Source organism: Balaenoptera ricei, chromosome 7, assembly GCF_028023285.1.
Source record: "Balaenoptera ricei isolate mBalRic1 chromosome 7, mBalRic1.hap2, whole genome shotgun sequence".
NCBI lineage: Eukaryota > Metazoa > Chordata > Mammalia > Artiodactyla > Balaenopteridae > Balaenoptera > Balaenoptera ricei.
Genome location: NC_082645.1, coordinates 16,383,422 through 16,399,961, shown reverse-complemented (window position 1 = coordinate 16,399,961; position 16,540 = coordinate 16,383,422).

Sequence of the window (16,540 nt, the reverse complement as noted above, 5' to 3'; positions counted from 1 at the left end):
ACAGTAATCAAGACAGTATGGTACTGGCACCAAAAAAAGAAATATAGATCAATGGATCAGAATAGAAAGCCCAGAGATAAGCCCACACATATATGGTCATCTTATCTTTGATAAAGGAGGCAAGAATATACAATGGAGAAAACACAACCTCTTCAATAAGTGGTGCTGGGAAAACTGGACAGCTACATATAAAAGAATGAAATTAGAACCCTCCCTAACACCATGCACAAAAATAAATGCTAAATGGATTAAAGACCTAAATGTAAGGCCAGACACTATCAAACTCTTAGAGAGAAACATAGGCAGAACACTCTATGACATAAATCACAGCAAGATCCTTTTTGACCTACCTTCTAGAGAAATGGAAATAAAAACAAAAATAAACAAATGGGACCTAATGAAACTTAAAAGTTTTTGCACAGCAAAGGAAACCATAAACAAGATGAAAAGACAACCCTCAGAATGGAAAAAAAATATTTGCAAATGAAGCAACTGACAAAGGATCAATCTCCAAAATATACAAGCAGCTCATGCAGCTCAATATCAAAAAAACAAACAACCCAATCCAAAAATGGGCAGAAGACCTAAAAAGACATTTCTCCAAAGAAGATATACAGATTGCCAACAAACACATGAAAGGATGCTCAACATCACTAATCATTAGAGAAATGCAAGTCAAAATCACAATAAGGGGGCTTCCCTGGTGGCGCAGTGGTTGGGATTCTGCCTGCCAATGCAGGGGACACGGGTTCGTACCCTGGTCTGGGAAGATCCCACATGCTGCGGAGTGGCTGGGCCCGTGAGCCACAACTACTGAGCCTGCACGTCTGGAACCTGTGCTCCGCAATGGGAGAGGCTGCGACAGTGAGAGGCCCGCGCATCACGATGAAGAGTGGCCCCCGCTCGCCACAACTGGAGAAAGCCCTCGCACAGAAATGAAGACCCAACACAGCCAAAAATAAATAAATAAATAAATTTATATAAAAAAAAAATCACAATGAGGTATCACCTCACACCGGTCAGAATGACCATCATTTGGGAGGGAGATACAAGAGGGTAGAGATATGGGAATGTATGTATGTGTATAGCTGATTCACTTTGTTATAAAGCAGAAACTAACACACCATTGTAAAGCAATTATACACCATTAAAGATGTTAAATAATTAAGAAGAAAGGAAGGAAGAGGGAAAGAAAGAAAGAAAGAAAGAAAGAAAGAAAGAAAGAAAGAAAGAAAGAAAGAAAGAAAGAAAGAAAGGAAGGAAGGAAGGAGGAAGGAAGGAAGGAAGAGAGAGAGAGATAAAAAAAAGAAAGAGAGAAAGAAAGAAAATCTTCAGGACCTTGTGTCAGTCCAAGTTTTCATAAATAGGACCCAAAAGCACACACCAGAAGAGAAAAATAATGACACAATATAATTCATCAAAATTGAAAACTTCTAAAAAACTAAAATCATGATGAGATACTACTACTGATGTATTATTATGGCAAATTTTTTTAAAAACTGGCAATACGAAATGTTGCTGAGACTGCAGAGAAAGAGGAGCACCCATTAATTGTTAGAGGAATGTGAAATGGGACAGTTCCTGTGAAAAATTGTTTGAAAAAATTTTTAAACGACTTTATTGTAGTATAATGGCTTTACAATGGTGTGTTAGTTTCTACTTTATAACAAAGTGAATCAGCTATACACATACATATATCCCCATATCTCTTCCCTCTTGCCTCTCCCACCCTCCCACCCCTCTAGGTGGGAGCTGATCTCCCTGTGCTATGTGCCTGCTTCCCACTAGCTATCTATTTTACATTTGGTAGTTTATATATGTCCATGCCACTCTCTCACTTGTCCCAACTTATCATTCCCCCTTCCTGTCCTCAACTCCATTCTCTAATGGGTCTGCATCTTTATTCCTGTCTTGCCCCTAGGATCTTCATGACCTTTTTTTTTTTTTTTAGATTCCATATATATGTGGTAGCCTACGGTATTTGTTCTTCTCTTTCTGACTTACTTCACTCTGTATGACAGACCCTAAGTCCATCCACCTCAGTACAATTAACTCAATTTCATTTCTTTTTATGGCTGAGTAATATTCCATTATATGTGTACCACATCTTCTTTCTCCATTCTTCTGTCAATGGACACTTACATTGCTTCCATGTCCTGGCTATTGTAAACAGAGCTGCAATGAACATTGTGGTACATGACTCTTTTTGAATTATGGTTTTCTCAGGATATATGCCCCTTAGTGGGATTGCTGGGTCATATGGTAGTTCTAATTTTAGTTTTTTAAGGAACCTCCATACTGTTCTTCATAGTGGCTGTATCAATTTACATTCCCACCAACAGTGCAAGATGGTTTCATTTTCTCCACACCTTCTCCAGCATTTATTGTTTGTAGATTTTTTGATGACGGCCATTCTGACCGGTGTGAGATGATATCTCATTGTATTATTCATTTGTATTTCTCTAATGATTAATAATGTTGAACATTCTTTCATGTGTTTGTTGGCAATCTGTATATCTTCTTTGGAGAAATGTCTATTTAGGTCTTCTGCCATTTTTGAATTGGGTTGTTTTGTTTTTGTTTGGTTTTTTTTTTGGATATTGAGCTGCATGAGCTGCTTGTAAATTTTGGAAATTAATCCTTTGTCAGTTGCTTCATTTGCAACTATTTTCTCCCATTCTGAGGGTTGTCTTTTCAGCTTGTTTATGGTTTCCTTTGCTGTGCAAAAACTTTTAAGTTTCATTAGGTCCCATTTGTTTATTTTTGTTTTTATTTCCATTTCTCTAGAAGGTAGGTCAAAAAGGATCTTGCTGTGATATATGTCATTGAGTGGTCTGCCTATATTTTCCTCTAAGAGTTTGATAGTGTCTGGCCTTACATTAGGTCTTTAATCCATTTTGAGTTTATTTTTGTATATGGTGTCAGGGAGTGCTCTAATTTCATTCTTTTACAAGTACCTGTTTAGTTTTCCCAGAACCACTTTTGAAGAGTCTCTCTTTTCTCCACTGTATATTCTTGCCTCCTTTATCAAAGGTAAGTGACCATATGTGCGTGGGTTTATCTCTTGGCTTTCTGTCATGTTCCATTGATCTATATTTCTGTTTTTGTGCCAGTACCATACTGTCTTGATTACTGTAGCTTTGAAATATAGTCTGAAGTCAGGGAGCCTGATTCCTCCAGGTACGTTTTTCTTTCTCAAGATTGCTTTGGCTATTTGGGGTCTTTTGTGTTTCCATACAAAGGTGAAATTTTTTGTTCTAGTTCTGTGAAAAATGCGAGTGGTAGTTTGATAGGGATTGCATTGAATCTGTAGATTGCTTTGGGTAGTATATGCATTTTCACAATGTTGATTCTTCCAATCCAAGAACATGGTATATCTCTCCATCTATTTGTATCATCTTTAATTACTTTCATCAGTTTCTTATAATTTTCTGCGTACAGTTCTTTTGTCTCATTAGGTAGGCCTTTTCCAAGTATGTTATTCTTTTTGCAAAGGTAATTGGGAGAATTTTCTTAAGTTCACTTTCAGATTTTTCATCATTAGTGTATAGGAATGCAAGAGGTTTCTCTGCATTAATTTTGTATCCTGCTATTTTACCAAATTCATTGATTAGCTCTAGTAGTTATGTGGTAGAATCATAGGATTCTCTGTGTGTAGTATCATGTCATCTGCAAACAGTGACAGCTTTATTTCTTCTTTTCCGATTTGGATTCCTTTTATTTCTTTGTCTTCTCTGATTGCTGTGGCTAACACTTCCAAAACTATGTTGAATAATAGTGGTGAGAGTGGGCAACCTTGTCTTGTTCCTGATCTTAGTGGATATGGTTTCAGGTTTTTATCATTCAGGATGGTGTTGGCTGTGGGTTTGTCATATATGGCCTTTATTATTTTGAAGAAAGTTCTGTCTATGCCTACTTTCTGGAGGGTTTTTAACATAAATGGGTTGAATTTTGTTGAAAACTTTCTCTGCACCTATAGAGAGGATCATATGGTTTTTCTCCTTCAATCTGTTAATATGGTGTATCACATTGATTGATTTGCATATATTGAAGAATCCTTGCATTCCTGGGATAAACCCCACTTAATCATGGTGGATGATCCTTTTAACGTGCTGTTGGATTCTGTTTGCTAGTATTTTGTTGAGGAGTTTTGCATCTATGTTCATCAGTGATATTGGCCTGTAGTTTTCTTTCTTTGTGACATCTTTGTCTGGTTTTGGTATCAGGGTGATGGTGGCCTTGTAGAATGAGTTTGGGATTGTTCCTCCCTCTGCTACGTTTTGCAAGAGTTTGAGAAGGAGAGGTGTTAGCTGTCCTCTAAATGTTTGATAGAATTCGCCTGTGAAGCCATCTGGTCCTGGGCTTTTGTTTGTGGGAAGATTTTTAATCACTATTTCAATTTCAGTGCTTGTGATTGGTCTGTTTATATTTTCTATTTCTTCCTGGTTCAGTTTTGGAAGGTTGTGCATTTCTTAGAATTTGTCCATTTCTTCCAGGTTGTCCATTTTATTGGCATATAGTTGCTTGTAGTATTCTCTGATGATCTTTTGTATTTCTGCAGTGTCAGTTGTTACTTCCCCTTTTTCATTTCTAGTTCTATTGATTGGAGTCTTCACCCTTGTTTTCTTGATGAGTCTGGCTAATGGTTTGTCAATTTTGTTTATCTTCTAAAAGAACCACTTTTAGTTTTATTGGTGTTTGCTTTCATTTCCTTCATTTATTTTTCATTTATTTCTGATCTGATTTTTATGATTTCTTTCTTTCTGCTAACTTTGGGGTTTTTTTTTTGTTCCTTCTCTAATTGTTTTAGGTGTAAGGTTAGGTTGTTTATTTGAGATGTTTCTTGTTTCTTAGGGTAGGGTTTTATTGCTATAAACTTCCCTCTTAGAACTGCTTTTGCTGCATCCCATAGGTTTTGGGTCACCGTGTTTTCATTGTCATTTGTTTCTAGGTATTTTTTGATTTCCTCTTTGATTTATTCAGTGATTTCTTGGTTATTCAGTAGTGTATTGCTCAGCCTCCTTGTGTTTGTATTTTTTACAGATTTTTTCCTGTAACTGATATCTAGTTCCATAGCATTGTGGTCAGAGAAGATACTTGGTATGATTTCAATTTTCTTAAACTTACCCAGGCTTGATTTGTGACCCAAGATATGATCTATCCTGGAGAATGTTCCATGAGCACTTGAGAAGAAAGTGTATTCTGTTGTTTTGGACGGAATGTCCTATAAATATCAATTAAGTCCTTCTTGTTAAATGTATCATTTAAACCTTGTGTTTCCTTATTTATTTTCATTTTGGATGCTATGTCCATTGGTGAAAGTGGGGTGTTAAAGTCCCATACTATGATTGTGTTACTGTCGATTTCCCCTTTTATGGCTGTTAGCGTTTGCCTTATGTATTGAGGTGTTCCTATGTTGGGTGCATAAATATTTACTATTGTTATATCTTCTTCTTGGATTGATCCCTTGATCATCGTGTAGTGTCCTTCTTTATCTCTTGTAATAATCTGTGTTTTAATGTCTATTTTGTCTGATATGAGAATTGCTACTCCAGCTTTCTTTTGATTTCCTTTTGCATGGAATATCTTTTTTTCATCCCCTCACTTTCAGTCTGTATGTGTCCCTAGGTCCAAAGTGGGTTTCCTGTAGACAGCATATATACAGGTCTTGCTTATGTTTCCATTCAGCCAGTCTATGTCTTTTGGTTGGAGCATTTAATCCATTTACATTTAAGGTAATTATTGATATGTATGTTCCTATTACCATTTTCTTAATTGTTTGGGGTTTGTTATTTTAGGTCTTTTCCTCCTCTTGTGTTTCTTGCGTAGAGAATTTCCTTTAGCATTTGTTGTAAAGCTGGTTTGGTGGGGCTGAATTCTCTTAACATTTGCTTGTCTGTAAAATTTTTAATTTCTCCATCAAATCTGCCTTAGATCCTTGTTGGGTAGAGTAATCTTGGTTGTAGATTTTTCCCTTTCATCACTTTAAATATGTCTTGCCACTCCCTTCTGGCTTGCAGAGTTTCTGCTGAAAGATCAGCTCTTAACCTTATGGGGATTCCCTTGTATGTTATTTGTTGTTTTTCCCTTGTTGCTTTTAAAGTTTTTTCTGTGTATTTAATTTTTGATAGTTTGATTAATATGTGTCTTTGCATGTTTCTCCTTGTATTTTTCCTGTATTGGACTCTTTGTGCTTCCTGGACTTGATTAACAATTTCCTTTTCCATATTAGGGAATTTTCAACTATAGTCTCTTCAAATATTTTCTCAGTCCCTCTCTTTTGCTCTTCTTCTGGGACCCCTATAATTTGAATGTTGGTGCATTTAATGTTGTCCCAGAGGTCTCTGAGGCTGTCCTCAATTCTTTTCATTCTTTTTTCTTCATTTTGCTGTGCAGTAATTATTTCCAGTATTTTATCTTCCAGGTCACTTATCCATTATTCTGCTTTTGATCCCTTCTAGAGAATTTTTAATATCATTTATTGTGTTGTTCATCATTGTTTGTTTGCTCTTTAGTTCTTCTAGGTCCTGTTAAATGTTTCTTGTATTTCCTCCATTCTATTTCCACGATTTTGGGTCATCTTTACTATCATTATTCTGAATTCTTTTTCAGGTAGACTGCCTATTTCCTCTTCATTTGTTAGGTCTGGTGGGTTTTTTCCTTACTCCTTCATCTGCTGTGTGTTTCTCTGTCTTCACATTTTGCTTAACTTCCTGTGTTTGGGGTCTCCTTTTTGCAGGCTGCTGGTTCATAGTTCCCGTTGTTTTTGGTGTTTGCCCCCAGTGGCTAAGGTTGATTCAGTGGGTTGTGTAGGCTTCCTGGTGGAGGGGACTAGTGTCTGTGTTCTGGTGAATGAGGCTGGATGTTGTTTTTCTGGTGGGCAGGTCCACGTCTGGTGGTGTGTTTTGGGGTGTCTGTGCCCTTATTAGGATTTTAGGCAGCCTCTCTGCTAATGGGTGGGGTTGTGTTCCTGTCTTGCTAGTTGTTTGGCATAGGGTGTCCAGCACTGTACCTTGTTGGTCGTGAGTGGAGCCGGGTCTTCATGTTGAGATGGAGATCTCTGGGAGATTTTTGCCATTTGATATTACTTGGAGTTGGGAGGTCCCTGGTGGACCAGTGTCCTGAACTTGGCTCTCCCACATCAGAGGCACAGCCCTGATGCCTCACTGGAGCACCAGGAGCTTGTCATCCACACGGCTCACAAGATAAGGGAGAAAAAAAGAAAGAAAGAAAGAAAGAAAAAGATAGAATAAAATAAAATGAAATAAAATAAAATAAAATAAAGTTACTAAAATAAAAACTTATAAAATTAAGTAATAAAAGAAAGAAAGAAAGAAAAAGAGTGCAACCAAACCAAAAAACAAATCTACCAATGATAACAATTGCTAAAAACTATACTAAAGAAAAAACCGAAATGGATAGACAGATCCCTAGGACAAATGGTAAAGGCAAAGCTATACAGAGAAAACCACACACAGAAGCATACACATACACACTCACAAAAAGAGAAAAAGGGAAAAAATATATATATATTGCTGCTCCCAAAGTCCACCTCCTCAATTTGGATGATTCATTTTCTATTCAGGTATTCCACAGATGCAGAGTACATCAAGTAGATTGTGGAGATTTAATCCACTGCTCCTGAGGCTGCTGGAATAGATTTCACTTTCTCTTCTTTGTTTGCACAGCTCCTGGGGTTCAGCTTTGGATTTGGACCCACCTCTGCGTGTAGGTCATCTGAGGGCATCTGTTCTTCACTCAGACAGGACGGGTTTAAAGGAGCAGCTGCTTCAGGGGCTCTGGCTCACTCAGGCCAGGGGTGGGAGGGTTACGGAGTGAATGGCGGGCCTGCAGTGGCAGACACCAGCGTGATGTTACACCATGCTGAGGTGCACCATGTGTTATCCCAGGGAAGTTGTCCCTGGATCACGGGACCCTGGCCATGGCGAGCTGCACCGGCTCCGGAGAGGGACGGTGTGGAGAGTGACCTGTGCTCGCACACAGGCTTTTTGGTGGTGGCAGCAGCAGCCTTAGCGTCTCATGCCTGTCTCTGGGGTCTGTGCTGATAGCCGCGGCTCGTGCCCATCTCTGGAGGTCGTTTAGGCAACGCTGTTAATCCCCTCTCCTCGCTCTCCATGAAACCAAGAGGCAAGAAAAATTCTCTTGCCTCTTCGGCAGTTCCAGACCTTTTCCCGAATTCCCTCCCTGCTAGCTGTGGCACACTCGCCCCCTTCAGGTTGTGTTCATGTAGCCAACCCCAGTCCTCTCCCTGGGATCCAGCCAAAGCCCAAGCCTCAGCTCCCAGGACCCATCCATCCTGGCGGGCGAGCAGACAAGCCTCTCGGGCTGGTGAGTGCTGGTTGGCACCGATCCTCTTTGTGGGAATCTCTCCGCTTTGCCCTCCACACTCTCTTTGTTGTGCTCTCTTCCATGATTCTGAAGCTTCCCCCCTCTGCCACCCGCAGTCTCTGCCCACAAAGGGGCTTCCTAGTGTGTGGAAACCTTTCCTCCTTCACAGCTCCCTCCCACTGGTGCAGGTCCCATCCCTATTCTTTTGTTTCTGTTTTGTTTTGCCCTACCCCAGTACGTGGGGAGTTTCTTGCCTTTTGGGAGGTCTGAGGTCTTCTGCCAGTGTTCAGTAAGTGTTCTGTAGGTGTTGTTCCACATGGAGATGTATTTCTAATGTATTTGTGAGGAGGAAGATGATCTCCAGGTCTTACTCTTCTGCCATCTTGAAGTTCCTCAACAATTCTTATAAAATTAAACATACATTCACCATACAACCCAGAAATTCCTCTCCTTGGTACTTACCCAAATGAATTATAAACATATGTACACACAAAACTCAGTACACAAATATTTATATCAGCTTTACTCATAATGTCTCAGTACTGGGAACCACCAAGATTACTTTCAAAAGGTGAATAAGTAAACTGTGGTACCTCCATAAAATATAATAATACTGAAAAATTAAAAGAGACAAACTTAAATATTAAAAACAATTGTGAATAAAACAAAGTGGGGGGAATAAATCTACCCAATTTTAGCACTTATGTAGCTTCAGTAATCAAGTCAGTGTGTTATTGAGGGAGAGCTTGACACATAGGCCAATGAATCAGTAAAGAGCACAAAATGTCCAGCTGTTTTGTTTTTTTTTTTGACAAATGTGCAAAGGAATTCAATGAAGGAAAGACAGCCATTTCAACAAATAGTGTTAGAGAAATTGGATATCCATAGAAAAACAAAACAAAGCAAACACAAAGAAAATGAAACTTAGACCTCACACCTATACAAAAGTTCACTCAAATTAGATCATGGGCTTTAAACATAAAATTCTTAAAAATAAGAGAAAATCATCACAGTCTTATGTTATTCAAAGAGTTAGTATAGTTTGAGAAGGATAGGTAGGGCAGGACAGGAATAAAGATGCAGATGTATAGAATGGACTTGAGGACAGGGGAAGGGGGAAGGGTAAGCTGGGATGAAGTGAGAGAGTGACATGGACTTATATATACTACCAAATGTAAAATAGCTAATGGGAAGCAGCCACATAGCACAGAGAGATCAGCTCGGTGCTTTGTGACCACCTAGAGGGGTGGGATAGGGAGGGTGGGAGGGAGTTGCAAGAGGGAGGAGAGATGGGGATATATGTATATGTATAGCTGATTCATTTTGTTATAAAGAAGAAACTAACACACCATTGTAAAACAATTATACTCCAATAAAGATGTTTAAAAAAAAGGTGTTAGTAGACTTAACACCAAAAGCATGATCCACAAAAGAAAAACAAATGGACCTAATCAAAATTAAAAACGTCTCCCCTGTAAAAGTCCTATTTAAGAGAATTAAATAGAAGCTACAGACTGGGAGAAAATATTTGAAACCCAGATATTTGACAAAGGACTGGTATATGAATTATATAAAGAATTCTCAAAAAGTCAATGGTATACACTACCAAATGTAAAATAGATAGCTAGTGGGAAGCAGCCACATAGCACAGGGAGATCAGCTAGGTGGTTTGGGACCACCTAGAGGGGTGGGATAGGGAGGGTGGGAGGGAGGGAGATGCAAGAGGGAAGAGATATGGGAGCATATGTATATGTATAACTGATTCACTTTGTTATAAAGCAGAAACTAACACACCATTGTAAAGCAATTATACTCCAATAAAGATGTTAAAAAAAAAGTCAATGGTAAAAAAACAATCCAATTCGAAAATGGTCAAAAAGCATGAAGTCATTTTATCAAAGAGAATGTACAGATGAAAAGTGAGCATAGAAAAATGAAATGAAATATTACTACACACCTATCAGAATAACATAAACATAGTGGTAATGCCAAATCCTAAAACCCATGCAGAAACTAGATCACTAATACATTGCTGATGGGAATGTAAAATGATACAGCCACTCTGTTAAAGCGTGATAGTTTCTTGGACAGCTAAATATGCAACAACTGTCAACCCAGAACTTTCTCTCTTGAGTATTGATCCCAGAGCAATTAAAACTTACATTCACACAAAAGCCAACATGTGAATATTTATAACAACTTTATTCTTAATAGCTAAAAACTAGAATGAAGCCAGATGAACTTCAATGGGCAAATGGTTAAACAATCTGTGCTATATTCATAAAACAGAATACTCAAGAAAGAAACAGAAACTGAATATTGAATGACTCTCCAAGGAATTACTGTGGTTAAAAAAAAGCCAAACTCAAAATGATACACTGCATGATTCCACTTACATAAAATTCTAGAATAATAGATTATAGAAACGAAGAAGATATTAGTGGTTGCCAGCATTAACTAGTGGAGGAGAGTAGCAGGGAAGAGAGTATGACTGTAAAAGGACAACATGAATGATACTTGTGATGGAAATGTTTTCTATCTTGACTGGATTGATGTCAACTTCATGGTTGTAATATTGTGCTGTAGCTTTGCAAGAGGCTAACATTGAGGAAAACTTGTAAAGTGTGTACAGGCATATCTGTATTGTTTCTCACAAGTGTATGTAGATATACAATGATCTCAAAATAAAAATTTTAATTAAAAAAATCTTGATGGCAGAAAAAATATAGAATTATACACCACAGAGTGAATTTTCCTGTATGCAAATTGGAAAATATCATTAACGAAGATGTTAGGGATCTCCCAGATGGAATGCAGACTGACAAATAAGTCTAACAGTATTAGAAATGTGTGATATAATCTCATTCAAGGATTTGGGGGATAAAACAGACTTGACCTAAGTTAACTTTGGAAAATGTTTTGACTGGCTACTCTAAGATTAAAGACAAAAATAATTTATATAAACACTGAACTCTAGTTGGTCAATATGTTTCTCTTACAAGTACAGGTAAGCAATTCTGAAACTACATTCCATGTATATTAGAGTTGTAAAAGAAGTCAAATTGTATATAGTTGAAACCAAACATCTGTACATAAGAAAAAAGTTACAAGTAAGCAAGGGCAGGAAATACTAGAATAAATCCTACTCTGCTGGATCAGTCATTGATATTAGTATTAACTCACATTTATGTAATTGGGAAGAAACTTGGTATTCTATTACAAGTTAATCACTAGAGGAATGTTGCCTATAAGCTTAGATTATACGTAATGGCCCACCTCTGGGGACCCTGCCTCCCAGGTAATGAAAGCTAATGTTTGGCTCACAGGAAATATCCTGACCAAGCCCACTGGTGAATGATTGCAATAAGGAAAAAATTAACTCCTCCAGAGACTGATTGGAACCAGGACTTTACCTGCACTCTTTCTAGTATAAAAGAAACCTGAATTCTAATTCCAAGATGATTCTGTAGGACATTAGTCTGCCATCCTCTCAGTCTGTTGACTTTCTGAATAAAGTCACTATTCCTTGCCCCAAGACCTAATTTATCTTAATATATGTATACACTTAACTAGATATAAAAACACAGTCTGCCCTCCATATTCACAGGCTTTGCATCTGTGGATTCAACCATCTTATGATCAAAAATATTTGAAAAAATATTCCAGAAAGTTCCAAAAAGCAAAAACAAAACCTGAATTTGCCACACATGGGCAACTATTTACATAACATTTACATTGTATTTACTACTATTTACATAACATTTGAATTGTATTAGGTATTAGAAGTAATCTAGAGATGATTTAAAGTATACAGGAGGATGTAGCTTATATGCAAATACTATACCATTTTAATAAGAAACTCAAGCATTCATGGATTTTGGTATACTTTAGGGGTCTTGGAACCAATCCCACATGGATACTGAGAGATGACTGTATTAGTATACACATATGCTTACACCTATATGCATATATATATATTAATGTATATACATATTTCCTAGCTCTGTCTACTGAGAGGAACTCAAAGAAGTGACATTCCAGGAATAATGAGCAGACCTGGAACCCAGATCTTGATTTCTAAATACCATGTTCCAATAAAAGGAATTAGGCTTCCTGGAGAAATAAACTATTCTAAGGCTGGGACTTAGAAAATACAGAATGAGTCTGAAGCATCTTATGCTAAAAATTAAGGAAGAGCTTTAAAAAAAGGGACATAATGCCAACCCTGAAAGAGTTCCAAAGACCAAAGCTGAAATAATATGGGCAACAAAGTAAATAATGTGTTATTAGATTATAACTTGAAATAGAAAATAAATGTATATGAGTCCATGCTAATTTAAATAAATGATTAAATGTACAAATTGGGGGAAAGGACAGATCTTTCTTACAGAAGAATCCCAAATAATAAATGTACAAGGAATTTGGGAAACAGAAGATCACCATTAGAACACCACTGTAATTAATATTGCAGGCAAGATCCGCTAATGAATTCTAAAATGAGAAAGCTAAACTTTAAGGAGAAACAGGATATTTGTATAGCTTCAAGCTATTGAAATGTTTATTAATTATTCTAATAATTTTAACGTATATCCACAAATTATTTGATATGCCTCCATCCAAGATGTGGAGTTAATTCCCCCCTCTTTGAGTGTGGAGTGGTCTTAATGACTTATTTCTAATAATAGTGTGGAAAGGAGATAAGCTTGTTTACAGTGGAGATAACTGACAGATATCACCTTAAGTCAAGCTTAGCATCACCAGTAATAAGTCATACTGTTATCACATCCCCCCCTGATGTGATGAGCTATGAAGGGCATCTCACCTCTATGGTATTCTTCCCTAAATTCCATAACCCCAGTCTACGCATGAGAAAATATCAGGTAAACACAAATGGAAATGCATACTACATAATACCTATGTCAAGGTTCAAATGTGTCAAGTTCACAAAAACACAAGGAAAGACTGAGAAACTGTCACAGATTAGAGAAGACTAAGGAGACACAATGGCCAAATGCAATCAATGCCTTGATTAGATCCGGACACAGAAAAAAAAGACATTATTGGAATAAAGTCTAAAGTTTAGGTGATAGTTTTGTGTCAAAGTTAGTGCTTTTTTTGTTTTTCAGTTTTTAGTTTTGACAATTTGTCTTCATTAAAATAAAAAACTTGTGGTCTTAGAAAGGCAAACCATAAAGTGGGAGAAAATATGATTCTAAATAATTATATCTTACAAAGAATTTATATCTAGAATAGGTTGAGAATTCTTCGGGCTCAATGATATGATGGAAAGTTAAAAATAGGAAAAACATTTGAACAGATAGATTCAGCAAATAAGAGGTACAGATAGCAAATAAGCTCAACATCATTGGTTACCAGGAAATGCAAAATGAAACCATAGTGAGATGTAATGACACATCTACAAGAATAGCTAAAAATAAAACTTAAGTTTTAATGCTAAGTGTCAGCCATATGTTGAAGAACTGGAATTCTCTTATATTGCTCATAGGAATATAAGATTGTACAAATACATTGGAAAACAGTTTGGCAATTTCTTATAAAGATGACTATACACTTACCATAGAACCCAGTAATTCCACTCCTAGATATGTACCCAAGAGAAAAGAAAGCATATATCTACACAAACACTTGTACATGAATTTTCATAGCAGCTTTGCTCACAATAATCAAAATTTGGAAACAATTCAATTGTCCTCCAGCTCATGAATGCATAAGCAAATTGTGCTAAATACACATGATAGACTACTACTCAGTAATACAAAGACAGGAAATATGTTACCTGAAACAATATGGAACATTTCAGAAAACATTATGGTAAATGAAAGAAGCTAGTCCAAAAAAAAAAGTACATACTGTATGATGTTATTTATGTGAAAATCCAGAATAGACAACACCTAGCTATGTTGACAGAAATCTTATCAGTGGTTGTCTAGAGTGGGAGGGACTGACCGCAAAAGAGCAGGAGGGAACTTTATGGTGTGATGGAGATGTTCTCTATTTTGATTGGTTTGGTTTATTAATGGATGAATAGATTGTGAATACTCATTTAACTACACTTAAAATGGGTGCATTCCATCACATCTAAATTATTACTCAATAAAGTGATTTTTAAAAAGCCTTTGTATATCATTTTCCTGCATCAGACTATTTTTCTGCAAGCTTGTTTCCAGTGGAAATACAATAGTAATTCACACTGAAGTGACATAAATTGTAGCTTAATCTAAAATGTTTTCAGTGGATGATATATTATAGAGTCAATGAATTCACCAAAAGCTGTGAAAACTTAATATGGACACTGAGTCAAGTCCAAGAGGGTGAGGTGATATGGCAGTGAGTGGGCCTATGCTTACGGTGGGGCTCAGAGGGATGGGGAGGGGATGGGAATATGATCAAAATACCCAAAATCTAAATCTGCTTATTCAAGTAGTCCTCCTTAACCAAGTAACCACTAAAAGCCATGGCATGCTTTGCAAAAGAGAAAAAATGAATAAGAAAACAAAATATTATTCTTCCTAAAAAATCACACAAAATGCACCAAAGATCTCCAGAGATGTTCATGAACATGTAGCTCTGATTTGACAGCTGGAAGCCCCCATATCATGTGTCTATCACAGAATCTAGTGGGGTCAGAGTGCTGACTTGATCAGAATTACCTCCACCTGTTCCAATACCTCTTAAGATGCCCCCTTTCTTGGATGGTATTGCCAAGCTCTGCACAGATCTGTGTGAGAATGAGATCCTCTATCTTAGCTTTGGGCTCTATCCTTGCTGAGATGCCATATGGCAGAGTCCTGGGCCAATTTACAACCTTGGGAATGACAGCTACACCTGGCAGAGTTATTCCAGAGAAAGAGAGGGAGGACTTCCTTAGAAAGACCATGACAGCACAGAGGCAGTCTGAAGGGAAGCCAAGGGAAGAGTTTGAGATCCAAATGGAATGAAAATAGAAGTATGATTAAAAAAAAAAGGCCCCAAAGTTCCAAGGTCAGAGCTCAGTGTGGACAAGGAGTAGGTCTCCATGTGAGGCCAGGCTTTCAGGTGTGAGACCACAGCCTTGAGGAAAAGTGCTCATCACAGAATACAATTTCAGCACATGAGTCCTGTCCCCCTCTCTCTTTTGATATCTTTTTATTGACCAAAAACATTCCCAACAGCTCAGGAAGATCATTTCTCTGTACACCCAGGTGTTGCATCAGAAGACATGCTGTCAGTCTCAGGAGGAAAACAGTATCAGCAAACCTGACAGGCACAAGGTAGCCCTGATGACCAGGAACAAGGCCTGAGGTGACAACCAGGAAGGTGACCACTGCTTGGAGAGCTGAAGCCTGACAGTGAAACATAGCAGGGGATGAACCTTGATGCTCAACTGGGGAACACAACTACCTTAGAGCCCCAAAGTGAGTTGATGGTCCCAGTCTACTCTGCCTTGCGTTTCTGAGAATTAGCAGTAAGTAAAGACAGAAGGAAGATGAAAAGGGCAGACCATTCTGGCTGGATGGCTCAGTTCAGGAGAAGCATTTGGGACTTGAATATACTCCCTGGGGCACTGAACATAGAGGGAGAATTATGATACCGGAAAGAGCTGGGACAGAGGAGGAGCCCAGGGATACCAATGCCAAAGGAAACAGAGAGGATGCTGTCACAGCAAGATGAAGGAAGGCTGTGCAGGGCAGCGTGGGAGCCCACTGCCAAGTCCTCAGAGATTTCATAAAATGATCGTGTGCATAAAACTCCAAGTGTGTTTTAATTTTTGGTGCTAACAGATAAGTGAAGGGTCATAGCCTTGGGTCTGTGTCTGAGATGGGTTCAAACCTAAGACAGCCATTTAGGCCGAGAATCCCTCTGGAGGGGCCAGACTCACTGTGTGTGCACCATTTTCTGAAACCCTCAGTTGTCAAAGCAACAGCGGCAACAGCAACAAACCTCAAAGAGGAGGAAGGCCCAGGGGGACCCTAGGTTACCTTTGAGAGGTTGTCATAAGTTTCTAGACTGAGCTGTAGATCCAGTTACATCTCATCTTATAGCTTTGTTTAAATTAATATGGTAAACATTTACTCATCCTTTTACTTTTAACCTATTAAAGTCCTTATTTTAAGGGGGCTTCATTTAGGTGGTATATACTTAAGTCTTGCTTTTTTATTTAGTCTGAAATTCTCTGCCTTTTAATTGGATT